Source organism: Phaenicophaeus curvirostris, chromosome 2 (genome assembly GCF_032191515.1).
Source record: "Phaenicophaeus curvirostris isolate KB17595 chromosome 2, BPBGC_Pcur_1.0, whole genome shotgun sequence".
Lineage (NCBI taxonomy): Eukaryota > Metazoa > Chordata > Aves > Cuculiformes > Cuculidae > Phaenicophaeus > Phaenicophaeus curvirostris.
Window position 1 is genome coordinate 100,398,038 of NC_091393.1, and position 15,026 is coordinate 100,413,063.

Genomic DNA, 15,026 nt, shown 5'->3' on the forward strand with positions numbered 1-15,026 from the left:
CAGAATGTTTGGAAGGAGGATGGATGCTGGCGACCAGAGCAGTATAATTCCCAGCTCCTGCCTCCCTTGCAAGCAACGCACATCCACGTGGCATTGTGTATGCTCTGCCAGGACCAACACAAACTGTCCCGTGGGACACTGCAAGAACATCTGACCTGATTTAGCATTACTTGACAATCTTAAAGCACATCTTAATACTGTCTGCCTCATTTACGCTAGCATTTGGACTAATCACCCATGTTAGCATGGCTCGATTACATACTAAATATAGTCTAAAAGTACTTCAGCAGGACTGTAACAACACTGCAATTATAGCTACACCAGTTCAATGCATTTCAACCTTCCAGTAGCAATTGCTAACACTGTGCAGACAATTTAAAATCTCTGTGCTGGACAAAGCCAACTCTTTTTTGGGTTACTTTGTATCCTTCTTTTCCATTTTAAGGGACCCACTGCTGCACAGCTCTTGTAGACCTTTATTGTCTAAGACATAGCCTCTACCAACAAATTTTCACGTGACTGTATATTGATCTCATCTCCCTCTGTCCTCCATATGAATCCCAATTATCTTCTGTCATAGTACCATTAAACTTGCAGAAGCATTTTTTCCCCCTTCATCCAGCCCTTTTAGGGGAAACTTGGACTTCACAGATCTTTATTTTTGACTTATATGTGCCCAAGACAGAGAAGGGGGGTCAAAATTTCAGGGATTAGGAAGAAATACAGGTAAGGTTGTAAAAGGTAATATTTCATAAACCTCCTTAGGAAAGGACCCAAACTACACTAATACACAAGGCATACAGACACAAACATTCTCCTGGCAGTGCTGTAGTTGTTCACATAGGTGACTGACGGCCATACATAAAAGCTTGACTACAGCTGTCCCTGTTCCAGCTCAGGAGTAGCTGATGTTTTGTGAATCCAATGTTCACATCCCGTTTGAAGGTGATCTTACCATATTGATCCTTATCCTGCCTGACACAAGCACAAGTGCTACCCAGAGTTAGGGCAAAGCTCAATACTGATTGCAGAAAAGCCCTTAATACACCGAAGTCCAGGCAGTCTCTCGCTATTCAATGAGAAAATTCCATAAGGAATGTCTAAAAATTCCAGAGGACAACGAGCAGTAGGACCATCTCCCAACATGACTAGGCCTGGATGGGGTGAGCTCCTCAAGGTGACATGGTTGTAATGGTGAAAAGCAATGATGATTTTTACCAGGCATGCATCTGTCCCTAGGTTTTACAATAACATTCCCACATTCATATCATTCCTCTCTCGGTCGAATGGATATGTCTTGCGTTCCAGTGACGCTGGAAGTAGTAAAAATGAGTCCACGTATTTTAGTCCTTCTGAAATATAGTCCATGCCCCATTTGCATCTCAAAATGCAGCATGATAGTGCAGACACTATGAATTATATGTCAAATAAAATAGAATTTCCTCTCTCTCCCTTTTCTTTTAAAGAAGTGTTGGAAGAACAGAATGACTCTCTCACTCTCTCAAACTGCTCTTGTGAAACATGGCAGTACCAATTACACCACGTTACCACCGGGCATATATCAGCAGTGGAAGGCAAACTTTCTGCCTAACACATTTAAAATACATAAATACATAACTGAAAAGAAAAGAGCTAAAGAGGCACTACTGAACAGCTATGTGTGCAGGTATGGTAGCAGGTGCAACTTTAAATAAAACAGGCAATTGGCACACTGAAGAGCTTATCTTTGAGTTAATCCATGTGGCCATTCAGATATTGGAAGAAGTGAATTTCATTACTGGCAGAGCTACATTTGGATTCACACTTACAGCAAGAACTAAGGCAGGAAACAGAAGTGTCACGATATAATTATGGGGAGGAGGAGACCGGACAACCCCGCACAAAAGCTTAGAAACTGAAAAGAAAACCAGGGCTGAGAGCCAGCATATTCCATAAGCATCAAGTAAAGGGAAGCCAAGGCAGGGCAGGGGAAGCCCAACAGCAGAAACTGCACAGGGCAAACGTGCAGAGCCGAGCACAGAGGCAACAGTTCTTCTGGTTTATGGGCCATGTGCTCAGCAAGGAGAGACATGCCCAGGTTTGCTGCTGTCAGATAAGAATGTGACCTTCAGGGTCAGAGGCCATGGGTTCTATGCACTACAACAAATAATAGTTGCACCCTAAAGCGGGCTCTGGCCACTGTGAGATGTTCTACAGAAGCTGTAGGCACATGCAGAGCATGTTGTAAAAACAAGATTTTGCCAAATGAAAGGACTGACAAGCACTAAAACCAGAGGCTTTAACAGCAAACACATGAGAGAAATTAAAGATGCTGAAGAAAAATGGATCTTAACCAAATACTATGAGCCTCACACTGAGTGAATTTCTAAGTGTTTTTGGCTGGATTGATCTGGCATTTTAGCTTTTATTAAAAAAATAAAAAAAAAAAGGAACAAACAGAATTAATCATTTATTCACAGGACTGAAGACCTAGCAAGGCAAGTCCAAGAAGAATACAGGAAGAGTGGAGCTTTGCGTGGCTACTCTGACAAGACCAGCTGGCATGGCTGCAAAAAGGTAAACATCCATCTTATAGCTTCGCTACACTGTTACCTCTTTGCTGTGCTACCTCTTTAACATAGAAAGCAGGACGTCTAGACCTATTGCCTATAATCCTTTATATTAATATTTAACATGATCATTTAAATTTGGTGGATTCTCTCCTAGGTGGTAATTATGGAAGCCACAGGGAAGTAAAGTCCAAAGCCTCAGCCACCATCCAATATCGGAAAGGAATGGTCCAGATTCCACAAATACATGTTATGTACGTTAAGGTCAGCAGAAGTAATAGCTTGACAAATGCTATAACCTGTGCTCTAAATTAAGCAGACGAGAGCAGGTTATGCATCCATGTAAGTACCTCTGCAGGCAGCATTCAGCGGGGCTTGAATAATGAGAATTCATTATGTGCCATTTCTTAGAATTTCTTTGGTTGAAAAATACCAAACCTCCTGGAATTCCCTGATCACTGGACACTTGCTTTCATCTTTGAAACAAGTAACTAAGAGGACAGAGAGCAACTTCCTCCCAAATGAGAGAAAAGACAATTTCCTATTTCCTTATTTCAAAATGTGGGCAGAATACTGTAAAGGAAGAATGTGATTCAGTGCTGGACAGAAAAATGCCCCATTTCCTGTGCAGCAAAGTAGTCCAAGCCCTCCCCTCCTGAAGTCAACTGCAGTTTTGCTACTGATATCTTCCATGCAGGGCTGGAAACTGCCCTCTGTGCTGCATGAGGCACGAAAACCACAACAACTGGAAAAAAGGGGGAAAAAAACCAATCCAACAGAAAACCTGCATTAACTCCAACTTTTCCCTCTTTAGAGATCGCCAGTCACTGCTGTTGGGCCTTATTAATCTTGCAGTAGAGTAACATCTCTTAGTGCAAGTGGTAGATGCCCCCCACCAATAATTTATAATACAGTAATTTCAGAGAAATTAATTATTAATCCTATCATGTTTGTTTTCAATCAGCAGCTGAGACAGAGGTACATTTGTATAGGGCTAGATTGTGCAATCTCACGTTTTATGGGTGAGCACACACAAAAGCAATAGATTGTGCAAGCTTCAGTGACTGTTTGAGCACTTACAATTAGGCCCATCTGAATTTAATATAGTAACACCAATTTATACCAGCTGAGGACCTGGCTCACTCTTATTTTAAACTGCCCAAAATGATGCTAAGTGACTCACAGTGTCTTGCAAGCTTGCTCATGACATAACCCCAGCTACAAAGCAGGATTCCTTATCAATCCCACTAGAGAGCTCTACTGAAGAGCCATCAGCAGCACAGCGGACTTACAGCAGGATCAAGTGTCCTACAGAATTTCACAAAAACTATGTCAAGGAGACATAGCAAAAGTGAGTGTGCATTACAACGGCTGCACAGGTTAGCTGGTCCCAATATCTAATTACTTATATGCCTAACAAAAATAATTCCACGCTGCTCTGAGTACTCACTGTGGCTGAGTAGTCATGTATTGCTCTGACCTACGTTTGTTCAACCTCCATTTCCACATCTCTTCTGGTTGGATGTTCTTTTTTTCCCCATTGTCTGAAGTGTTGCTGCATGCTGTGGAGCGCTGTTCTCATGGTCATATTACTGTAGCCACTGCAGGCAGTTTAGGGATACAGTCTAACTGATGCACAGCTAATTAAACTATAAAACCTCATTTTCCACTTAGCTTTGAAATCTGCTCTTCTAGTTTCAAATCTGTGTGCCTGAAAGCTTATCTAATTCTTCTAAATATTACCAGTAGATCTAATAAAAGACACAGTGCTGTCTTCAAAGTCTGTGTGATGCAGTGCTGGCAAAATAAACTTTGAAAAGCTGAGCCAATTCTGTAAACAAGAACCATTTAGTGCTACTGCATGGCAACATCTGGGGAAAGTTTTCAAAGGGAAAAGGCCATTTGCTGAAACAAATTTCAAATGGAGACTTAAACAACATCTTCTTTTGGGAATAGTTAATCATAATGAAACGTCTCTTTAACATAGACTGCATTTTATCATTTTCTGAACTGGAAAGCATGGCATATTTCTTTCAGCAAAATTTTATGCAGTTCTGGGTTATTTTTATTCTGCATTTAAAATGTTACTTAAAATAAAAACACATGTGACTAATTTCCTTACAAAATGTCAGAAAGAAAATATTAAGATAAACATCTGTAGTGAGTCCAGAGAAGAGCAACAAAGCTGGTGAAGGGGCTGGAGAACAAGTCTTACGAGGAGTAGCTGAAAGAGCTGGGGTTGTTTAGCCTGGAGAAGAGGAGGCTGAGGGGAGACCTCATTGCTCTCTACAACTACCTGAAAGGAGGTTGTAGAGAGGAGGGAGCTGGCCTCTTCTCCCCAGTGACAGGGGACAGGACAAGAGGGAATGGCCTCAAGCTCCACCAGGGGAGATTTAGGCTGCACATTAGGAAAAAATTCTTCACAGCAAGGGTCATTGGGCACTGGAACAGGCTGCCCAGGGAGGTGGTTGATTCACCTTCCCTGGAGGTGTTTAAGGCACGGGTGGACGAGGTGCTAAGGGGCATGGTTTAGTGTTTGATAGGAATGGTTGGACTCGATGATCCAGTGGGTCTCTTCCAACCTGGTTATTCTATGATTCTATGATTTGAGTGTGATCAGGAACAACTACAAGTTATGCTAATGAATTAGAGCCCTATAGATTCAGAGTAAATATTTATATAAACTCAGGAATTCACAGTCATTTATAGAATATACCTCATTCTGTTTTCAGAGATTTTGATAGCGTACTGATAAACCAGCAACACTTAAATATCTAACTCCAGGACTGACATTTTCTACAGTGCAAGAACGAATATTTAGTGCTAATTTAGAAAGGGTGTTCTTACAGTTAGGGGATGGGATGTTGTACATAATCCCCCTGTTAAAAAACTTACCTGTTTTTTCCCTTTATAATTGAGAATAAATTGAATTAAACACAGTGATTTGTTTCCTTATCCCAAAGGAAAACTGTGGAGGACAGGTGAGGTTGATTTCACAGAAACGTGCGTCAGCAGCTCCAAGAAGAAACAGCAAGGCTGTCAACGACATTAATGGGAGCTGAGCTAAGGTAGTGCTGGCTTCCCTAAAAATCTCATTATATAATTCACAAGCTGCGTCCCACTAGAGAGAGCCAGTCCCTGAAGAAACTCTCTCCATGTCTCCTCCTGGCAGCACACAATTCAATTATCGGGCATCAAAATCAATGTCAATAAGCAAGCAGCACAGTAGTGCATACATCCTGAAGTCAATGGTAAAACTCTCCCTGACAATAGCTAAGTCTCTACCTTCATAAAATTGTTTTTCACAAGTTCAAATTATTTTATTACCTTCCCACCTACTCTATATAACAAGCCATTGAAGATTATTACATTAATGCTGTACCTCACCAACCTGCCCAAAACAACCAGACTTCTAGCTGCTTGCAGGTGATACCCTCCTCACACAGGTTATGAGGAAGCAATTGCAAGGCATTAAAATAATGGAACAAATACTCAGGTTAAACTGATTACATATTTCTAGATTAGCCATTGGCTTCCCAAAAGGCTATTAAAACTCTTTGTTGTGTTCAAACTTGGTTAAATTGATTCTTGAGTTCTCTGCCTTCGAAACATCTATCACAAAATCCAAAGCCCAAAACAAACCCACCGCACTGGCACACAAAATGAGAAAAAGAACAAGAAGCACAGATGTTCCTGAAATGAGAGAGACAGAAAAAACACTGGCAAATCCAGGCAGATGCTTTCCCTCTTTACAGCTCATAGCATTCAGACCCAATCCAGACAAGTGAATGGTTACAGTTAGTGCTTTATCGGATTCAGACTACAGTTTTGACCTCCACTATCCAACTTGCTCAGCCAGCCCTCTCTGAAGAGGGTCCCTGGCTTCCTTCTTCAGGCTCTCCTGCTTCACTTTCTGCAAGAAAATAAATATGGTTCATTAGACAAGGAGGAGAATGATGCACTTGGGACCCCATTATATATGACTCCCTAGGTGGCTCTCCCAGCATTTTTGGTTCAAGCACCTGATGAGGTGACCATAACTACAATCAACTGTAACAATGGATGGTGGATGATCTTCTACAAACAAGCAATTTACAAAGGGCCTGGTATCATAGGGAATGGGAAATTTTTCAGATATCACTTGAACAGAATGACTTCTTATAACTCACGATGAATTATCTGCAAATTTGAACCTGAGCTAAGCTTTATCAGATGGACATTAAGTGTTCTAAACTCAAAAAGAGTTGGAGAACCTCAGCACCTGCTAGGCAAGAAGTAGAGTTTACGATTTGACTCAACCACTCTTGGGATAAGCTCCAAATACCCTGCAAGGTTTCTCTGCTTACAAGTTCTTCCCGAAGTACCAAGCCGCATGACATCCCTACTGAAACACCCTTATAGCAAGCACTCCTATGGAAGACTAATCCACAAATAGAAAACTTTTCGCTAACATAATAATGCTCAGTTTCTCAATCTATCCCTGGAGACATAAGAACAGCAATATTTTCTAGTACAGGGAAAACAGTCTGCTGGTTACACAAAGCACTGGGCTATTACGAAAAAAAGAATTAGAAGGAATTCTTATGCTAAGTATCCTTTTAATAATGAAAGCAAAACAAGTCTTCTGCATCTACACATATAGCTCTTCGCTATGTATAAGGAACATTTCATTTACTTGGATTTACAGATACTAAGGCTAAGCAGTGTAGAAACTGGTGCATAGGTTTTGCAACTTGAGTCTTAGTGCAAAGAAATAGTTGCACAGCAGAAGAGCATGCAGAGTTAAAGATTCACCACTTGCCTGCATCTCAATAAACTAACCGGTGCAAACAGGTGAAGGCCACACTATAGAGCCAGGTTGTTGTGATCAGCACCTGAGATTTTAAAAGTAATACCCTAGAGAAACAGAAGATTCCCCTAACAACAGAGAAAACCTTAGTAACTTTAGTCTGCTCCCTCTTCAGCCACGTCTGAAAGTATAGTTCTAGTCCAAAGTCATTGCTTCAATGAATGTAAGCTCAACTTGATACGTAAAAATAATTCCTTTCCTTGTTAGCCGGAGCATCAGTATATACTCCACCAAACCAAGCCAAAATCCTTAATCTTACAGCCTAAATACACAAGACAATCAGTGGATTAAATGGGAAACAGTGGCAAAGCTGGAGAAGTATCTCCATATCTTTGTCCCACACCCAATGGTGTGTGGTCTCCTTACCGGACTCTAACTACTGGTAATCTATCTTTCAAGGAAAGGCAGTGTGCCCTAGGGTAACAGAGTTGGATGAAAGCTTGTTACACGAGAGTTAGGAGATTCATGACAACAGGAATCTGATGGCTTTTAGAGAAATCTGTCCACAAAGTCTGGATGTAAGTGATGTGCCATAAATCAAGTGAGAAATCAATTCTCTGGCAAAGCTAGAGACAAGCTCTTGGTCATTCAGTTTCCTGTTAGAGTGTGCTACCTCCCATGGCCAGTCAGCTGTGGATGAGCTGTATGGCTGCTTTCTTGTTTTAAAAGTTTCCAGGGTCTCATTTGAAACTCCATCAGTAGCCACATCCTGCCACACTATGCTGTGACACAATGGAAAATCCCACACAAATGGGGGCTTGTTCAGGGCACTCAAGCACATGGGCAGCTCATAAGAAGTTTATCATCTAAATAACTTGGTTTTCTTGCAGCTGGCAGTGAAGAGTTGCAGGAATACAAGCACTTCCAACATAATGGTTGGAACTGGTTTGGTTCTACTAAAATTGTTTTCATGGAGCCACTGATCCCACTTGCACAACTGGGTAGCAATGGGATAAGGAGAACTGGTAAGATGCAGCCATATTCCAAAAGAAAGAAAAGAGCTGGGGGAGGACCCACTTCAAAAGAAAATACAAAGCATATTGTAGGCAGCCTTCATAATGATACTTGACTGATTTTTATTCACATAACTGAGAATAACCTGGCAATTTTTAGCTTAGAGTCACAAGGAAAAGTACAGTGAATTGAAGTTTTAAGCAGCAGATTAAAAAAGCAGTATTTCTTTTAAGAAACTTCTCTTTTCATATAAAAAGTCATAATGATGTGTGATTATGATGATTAAACGCCTTCCCAGAAAGGGCCATATCTTACTCCAGGAGTGATGTTCTTTCGCCATTATTTCACACTGACAAGGAATCACAGGCTACATAGGCCAGTATTATGGTTCTTCTTTTGAAGCAAATCAAGTGTATTATTTTCAGCAGAGTGTTCCAAACAGTGAACAGCTGAAGCAGAGCCTTTCATCTCGGGTGGAAGAGCCACTGTACATCTCCCACCTACTGCCCAGCACTGCTCTACCACTGCACCGGCTGTTGCAGTTAGTTCTTCCTCAGACAAATCTCCTGTTGGTCAACAGGAAATTTTTCCAAGGTTGAACAAGATCAAGACCTCTGAACTCCTATAAAAGTCCTTTTCTATTCATATAATGTAAGTTTGATGCATCTAAAAGAATACCAACATATTTATGGCTTTGAATACATGTTTTTAGAAAAGCTCAGAGCTCTCGACTCCTTTATATTAAAACAAAAAATATTTTTGGTACATGTCAGTTCAACAAGCGGCTTGGAACTTGGAAATGCTCAGGTTCCCGCACAGCACAAGGAGCTTTAAGGTTAAGACTCATGATAGCAATATGTGCCCTACTTACAATGCCTTTGACTTCTGTGGAGGGATAAGGAAAAAGGATAATCAACTGAAAACTATACAGAGGCATAATGTATATTCCTGCCAGCTCCTCTATCTAAGGCCCTGGCATGTGTTTGTTAACTGGAAAATCCACAGTCCAGGCACACTTCCAACTGGAGTCTCCAACTATAACATGATGCTTAAGCACTAAAGACAACAGCAGAAAACTCACAAAATGACCTTTGTAAAAAAAGGCACTTCATGGTTTTGGGGTCCACAGTTCACTTTCTGAGATGTATTCAAAGCTGAAATGGCATTAAAAGACACGTTGATGAAATTTCTCACCAAGACACAAAAATGCCTTTGGATCAGTTATTTTGCTGGCATAACTGTTATAAAAAGTTGCAGATTTCTCACTGGGATGTAAAACGAATCAGACTGGTCTTACATCTAATCTGTACCAGACCTGAAGACCAAAGAAAACCTAAACCAGTATCTACATTTTAGAAAATGGAAAGGAGTGGAAATGACCCCAGCAGCTGTATGTACACCAGGCTGGCAGGTAAAGCTTTAGATCAGATAATGAGAAGAGTATAACAACGTGAAGGAAAATCAAAAACAAAATGAATAGCCCACATGGGCTTGCCAGCCACATCATCTCTAACTAAGCTCCCAAATTTTATTCTTGGCACGGGAAGATTTGAAGATATTCCCTGCCTGAATTTTGATTAATTACATGAGCCAGAATTGAAACAACATAATCCAAATCTTTGGTCACCAGTACTCAGAGGTTAATTTGACTTGAAGGAGGCATAAAGAAGGTTTCAAAAGCAACCACAGAACTGGGAATATCCTCTTATAAGAGTATATTAGAACCAAAAAAAGCTTGGCTTCTACAGAACAGCAAAAGGAAGGCTAAGAAGGGTGTGATTATTCACTATAAATATATGCATTGTATAATCAGTTGAGAGGAAGGAGCTATTCACAGTAGAAAAACATATTAACTGAGCTATAGAGAGTCTAATAAGCATGGGCAAAATTAGGACTATTTTTCTTTAGATACTGAGAGCAAAAATCACTTATAAAATGGAGTTTGACATGTCTCTGAATATGAAAATAATAAATGCACTAAACAATCTCCAAAAACATAGACCTCACACGGAAAATCTTTCTATAGCGTAGCCCTAAAGAAATCGTATTTACTTACAATTAAATCCTTGACTTCTCACCATTCCAACTACCACAGAGCTTTATCTATAAAGTTACAACAGTACAGGTAAGAGAATAATCCACTAAATTCTAATTCATAGGTGGCACATTTTGTAGGCCTTGATACTCCAACAATTTCAGTGGAGGTTTATCCCAAAGAACACATACTTCTAGGCTCTTTATGTCAACATAAGAAAAAAACAGCAGAAGTTACATATGCAGAGGAAAAACTTTTCCCAGACAGATTCCTGACAGTTTGCTCCTCTCAAGGAGGATGAAGTACACAAACAGCATCAGCTGAAGATGTCCACGTGCAGCCAAACAGATGAGAACCACTAAGGTGAGTTCACAACATAAACATAAGAAAGTATTGTTTTGTCATTAGGCAAATCATATTTAGCTTCTTCAAACACATACAGTTCCTAGTGCAGTAACTCAGCAGCCACTCTCAGGCCACGTTCTCCTTGTGTTGCACCTGCAGACAGAGGATTCTCCTTGTCAGAGAATGCTCTCTACATCTTCCTGTGGCCCATTTCAATTCACCTGCTCTTGCCACTATTCTCACCTCTTTCATTACCTCCATTTGCTGCTTCCCTCTTAAACATAAGTGAGTTTAGGACATAGTTATTTGTTCAGTATTTATTAAGGAATTAGAGGGGGAATAAGAATTTCTTGCTAATGTATTTTGTACAAGCTGCAATCATTATTATTTTTTGCATGGTCCCAGGGTTTATGGATAAGTATATTTTAAAAATCAAAGAAAAAAAATGAAAAAGAGTCCCCAGATCAGAATCAGTGGATGAATCTCTAACGATTTAACTTATGTTGGTCTACTATTAATCTGAATGCATAATATCCTTCATTATTATTTTATAAATCTCTAGATAGATCTGGGAAATTATTTTTATTGAGGTATTTGCAAGTGCATGCCTCAAATTCTTCTAGTCTTGGCAACTGTACTTAGTATTTACACTGAATGAGGAAATACGGGTCATTCTGCAAACACAACAGAGCTGAAGTCAATGGCAACTTGTTGGAAGACCTTGAGTTTTTGCCAAGCCACGTTTCCCAAAATATTTTGCTCTACCCCACACTCAAGCCTCAATTATGAACTCCTCTCTCTCTCTCGTAGGAGCCAGCTGCTGAGAGCATGAAAGGCACACACACAACACATAACCAAGTCATAATTCAGCAAAAAACCTCGGTGACACTTAGATAGATGCGTGATGAGGACTTAACTTTAATCAAACTGAAGAATACACAGGCACTCACCTCACCCTACATGTTAAGTGTGCTAATGGTTGTGTTCAGCATCACACTCAGTCATGCCATAACACACTCATAATTTTGTGTTGGTTTTGTTGTCTCAACCCAACAGTTTGAGGGCTGTTACAAGATTTTCTGTTTGTTGCTCTCTGTGACTTGCTTCCACTTGCTGATAGCACACACACACACACAAAAGACATTCTTGCCTGTCAGGGCACTCTTTGCACTTTCCTGTTTATATTTTGTTCCAATGTGGAGAGTCAAATGCAAAGCAGCAAACCCTGTTGTTTCATGATGTTTCCTTATCAAGCAGAGAGTTTTAGAGTTTTACTGTCATCTTCCACTCTCTCCCCCACAAACATTCTCAGTTCGGTTCCTGGAGCATAAATATTCTAAGTACCTTTCCCCCAGCAGCAGCATGCTAACACTTCTTGGATTTTCAAAAGAAGGTCTGTCTTCTTGAAGGAGACTAAAGCACATCTTAAAAAGAGCGCAAGCCTGATAGAGTACTGCAATACAAGATTAAGACCCATATACTTTGTGGATCTGTGCGACTGAGATACTCAAAGCTTCTAAGATGTGCAGCTTAATACTGCAATTTCTGCTTTTTTGAAACATCTCAAGGGCAGTTTTCATGGGCACAACCAACCTGTAACCCTGAAGGGCATTTAACACCCAGGCACACTGGTTTGAATTCATTCACATTTCTGATTATCAGAAAAACAGAATCACTGCACACATTTGTCAAGCAATCTTTATTATACAACCTGGATGAAAGTTATTCATTTCTTTGCCAAACTAACTATCCAGCATGCTATAACCATGCTGGATGACTGCCTGTTCTAGGTTGGTTGTTTTTATTCTTAAACTAGCAGCCAGGATGATTTACCAATTTCCTGAAATGAAGCTGCAATTTCTGAAATAAAGTGCATCCTCTCCAAAGGAGATGTATGTAAGCCAAAATGTTTTGGAAAATATGTTTTATGCATGTTCAAAAAATACCAACTACTCTTGTATGTGGGAAGATTTAATGCCTTCTTGCTTAGAGAAACACCTCTGGATTTTAACAGTCAAACAAATTGTCTCTTTCTACCACAGTGAAAACACAGCCAAGTCTGAACAAACTAGAACACCAGAAATTCTCAATTCATGCACAGGGAATATAAAAGACTGTGGGGAATAGATGTTCATACTATTATTCTCAAAATATACGAGAAAACTAAAATGGAGTTTATTTGAACATCTCCTAGCTTCTAAGCGGTTGACTTTGTAGTCAAAGCACTCTCTTAACAAGTGTCACATTTCTTTCTAAAATGAAGTTACATTGTAATAAAATTACTTTTAAGACTCAACAGTGAGAATTAGTATGCCTTTCAAAGCAGGCTAGGCCTCCAGAATAACACCAAAAAGCACTATTAACGGGTATTAATGGATGCTTTTTCTGTAATTATGTGGTTCGAGAAACAGCTATTTTTGTCGACATCTTCAAAGAAACTTAAAGTTATGAGAAGCAAACAAGGAAAATCAGAAAGTACAATGGAAGAGTGGGGGCAAGCTAGGTGTTGCCCAGAAAAATGGTATTTTGAAGATTGACAATCAAAGTAGACAAAATTATTTAGGAGAACAAAGAGAACATCATTTGGGTAGAGGGTAGGGTTAATGAAATAACCTACCATGATTCTAATCCATGCACACATCAGATCAGGCATTTTACTGATGAGATTTTAATTGAAGCTTGGTAACCCTTGAAAATCCCTCCTATAACACATCATCAGGCAGGCTGTAAATCAAGACAGTAGGGAAAATGACACAAGATACTCAAAATTAGAAACTGTCTGACAGCTAAGCCCATTAAAAGATGTGTGGTAGGGGGAAAGAGCAAATAAACAGGAACTTGCTAGAAGGTTGTATTTGTATGGGTTGTGGTCAAAACTTGCAGATTAATGATGACAACTGTCATATTTAAGGTCATATTTGGCAAATTTTTTAATTATTATTTTTAAGTCCAAGCTCCTCTACAGGAATTAAAGGATTAAACACAGCGTGTGTTTTGTAGAGAGACAGACAATATTTTAGTCACGCGTCCTGGCTTTTATGTGTAGTCAACAAAAATACTTTATCCAATTAAACCAAACAGATTCTCAGTCTTTCAGAATCTTTCCACAGGTACTGATGAGCAAATTCTGTGAAGAACACACCACATCTTACCATGTTCCCTTATTTTTTTGCAGGATGCTTTCAATGAAACTACCAGTGGCAAATCCATTACAGGTTTCAAGAAGGGTCAAGGGTAACCATAGTGAACATTTTACTTAACAACAAGCAAACACAAAATGCGCAGAAACTGTGACGCAATCATTTGTTATGTGAAACAGCTGCTTCCAGTAACCCTGATTTTGGCCTCACTGGACCACACCTGGAAGTATTAGTCAATATGACTAAGCAAATCCAAGTCTATGCTGCCACAGAAGAGTTTTTCCCATTATGTATGAAGTGTGAAGTAATCCTATTCATTCACTCAAGCCAACTATTAATATTACAGAAGTTTGTGCAATTCTAAACTTCACTGGAGGGCTTTTGCAAAGCAGTTAGCTATCACAAAGCTGAACTTAAAAAGGACATTTTGGTCATGACTTTCTGATGGCACCAGCAGATATGCCCTAAACCCCAACTTAAAAAAAAATCATAACATAAACATGGCTCTTACTGTCTTGTGATATTATTCCTGCATATGAAAAGCTTTAATAGCTTTGCTATAAATGTATCAACTGTCTTAAAAACCAACAAATAAAAACCAGGACTTGTGACCCTCTTTCTTCCACATCTTCTACATATATTCCTGTTATGAAAGTTGTCTTTCCTGTAAGAAAGAAAATCCCCCCCATGCAGACACATGATTTTGTAGACTTTTATTCTTCTTTTTCAGTCAGGATTATAATCTTCAGGATCTTCCAAACCTGACTCTAAACGCTAACATGCATATCCACAGCTCTTGGACAAGCCAAGCTTTTTTGGTCTCCTCTAATAAGAGCATATTCCCAGTTCTGCAGTTGCTTTTGAAACCCTCTCTATACCTCCTTCAAGATAAATTCACCTCTTGGACATACGAATATGTACAGCAGGCCAGTTTCCTTTCACAAAGCAAATACAATTTTCCATCACAGAAATTTGGAGAAGCAACTTTAATATCTCTGAAAATCTGGCTTTAAATATCAGTCCAGACCAGAATTTACCCTTCTAAATACAGAAAGTCTTCTTAAATTCTAAGGGTGTTCATCTGTTCTTTGAAGTAAGACTTTATTCAGGTTGGTAGAGGCTTAATCTCTCTCAGTAGTCTCAGTCTTTTCAAA

At 39.7% G+C, this 15,026-nt stretch overlaps 1 protein-coding gene across 2 annotated transcripts in view; it reads right to left on the reverse strand.

Annotated features, from left to right (window-relative positions):
- Positions 1 to 15,026, reverse strand: part of PLCB1 (phospholipase C beta 1) — a 411,722-nt gene that overhangs the window by 299,951 nt on the left and 96,745 nt on the right. The window lies entirely within an intron of this gene.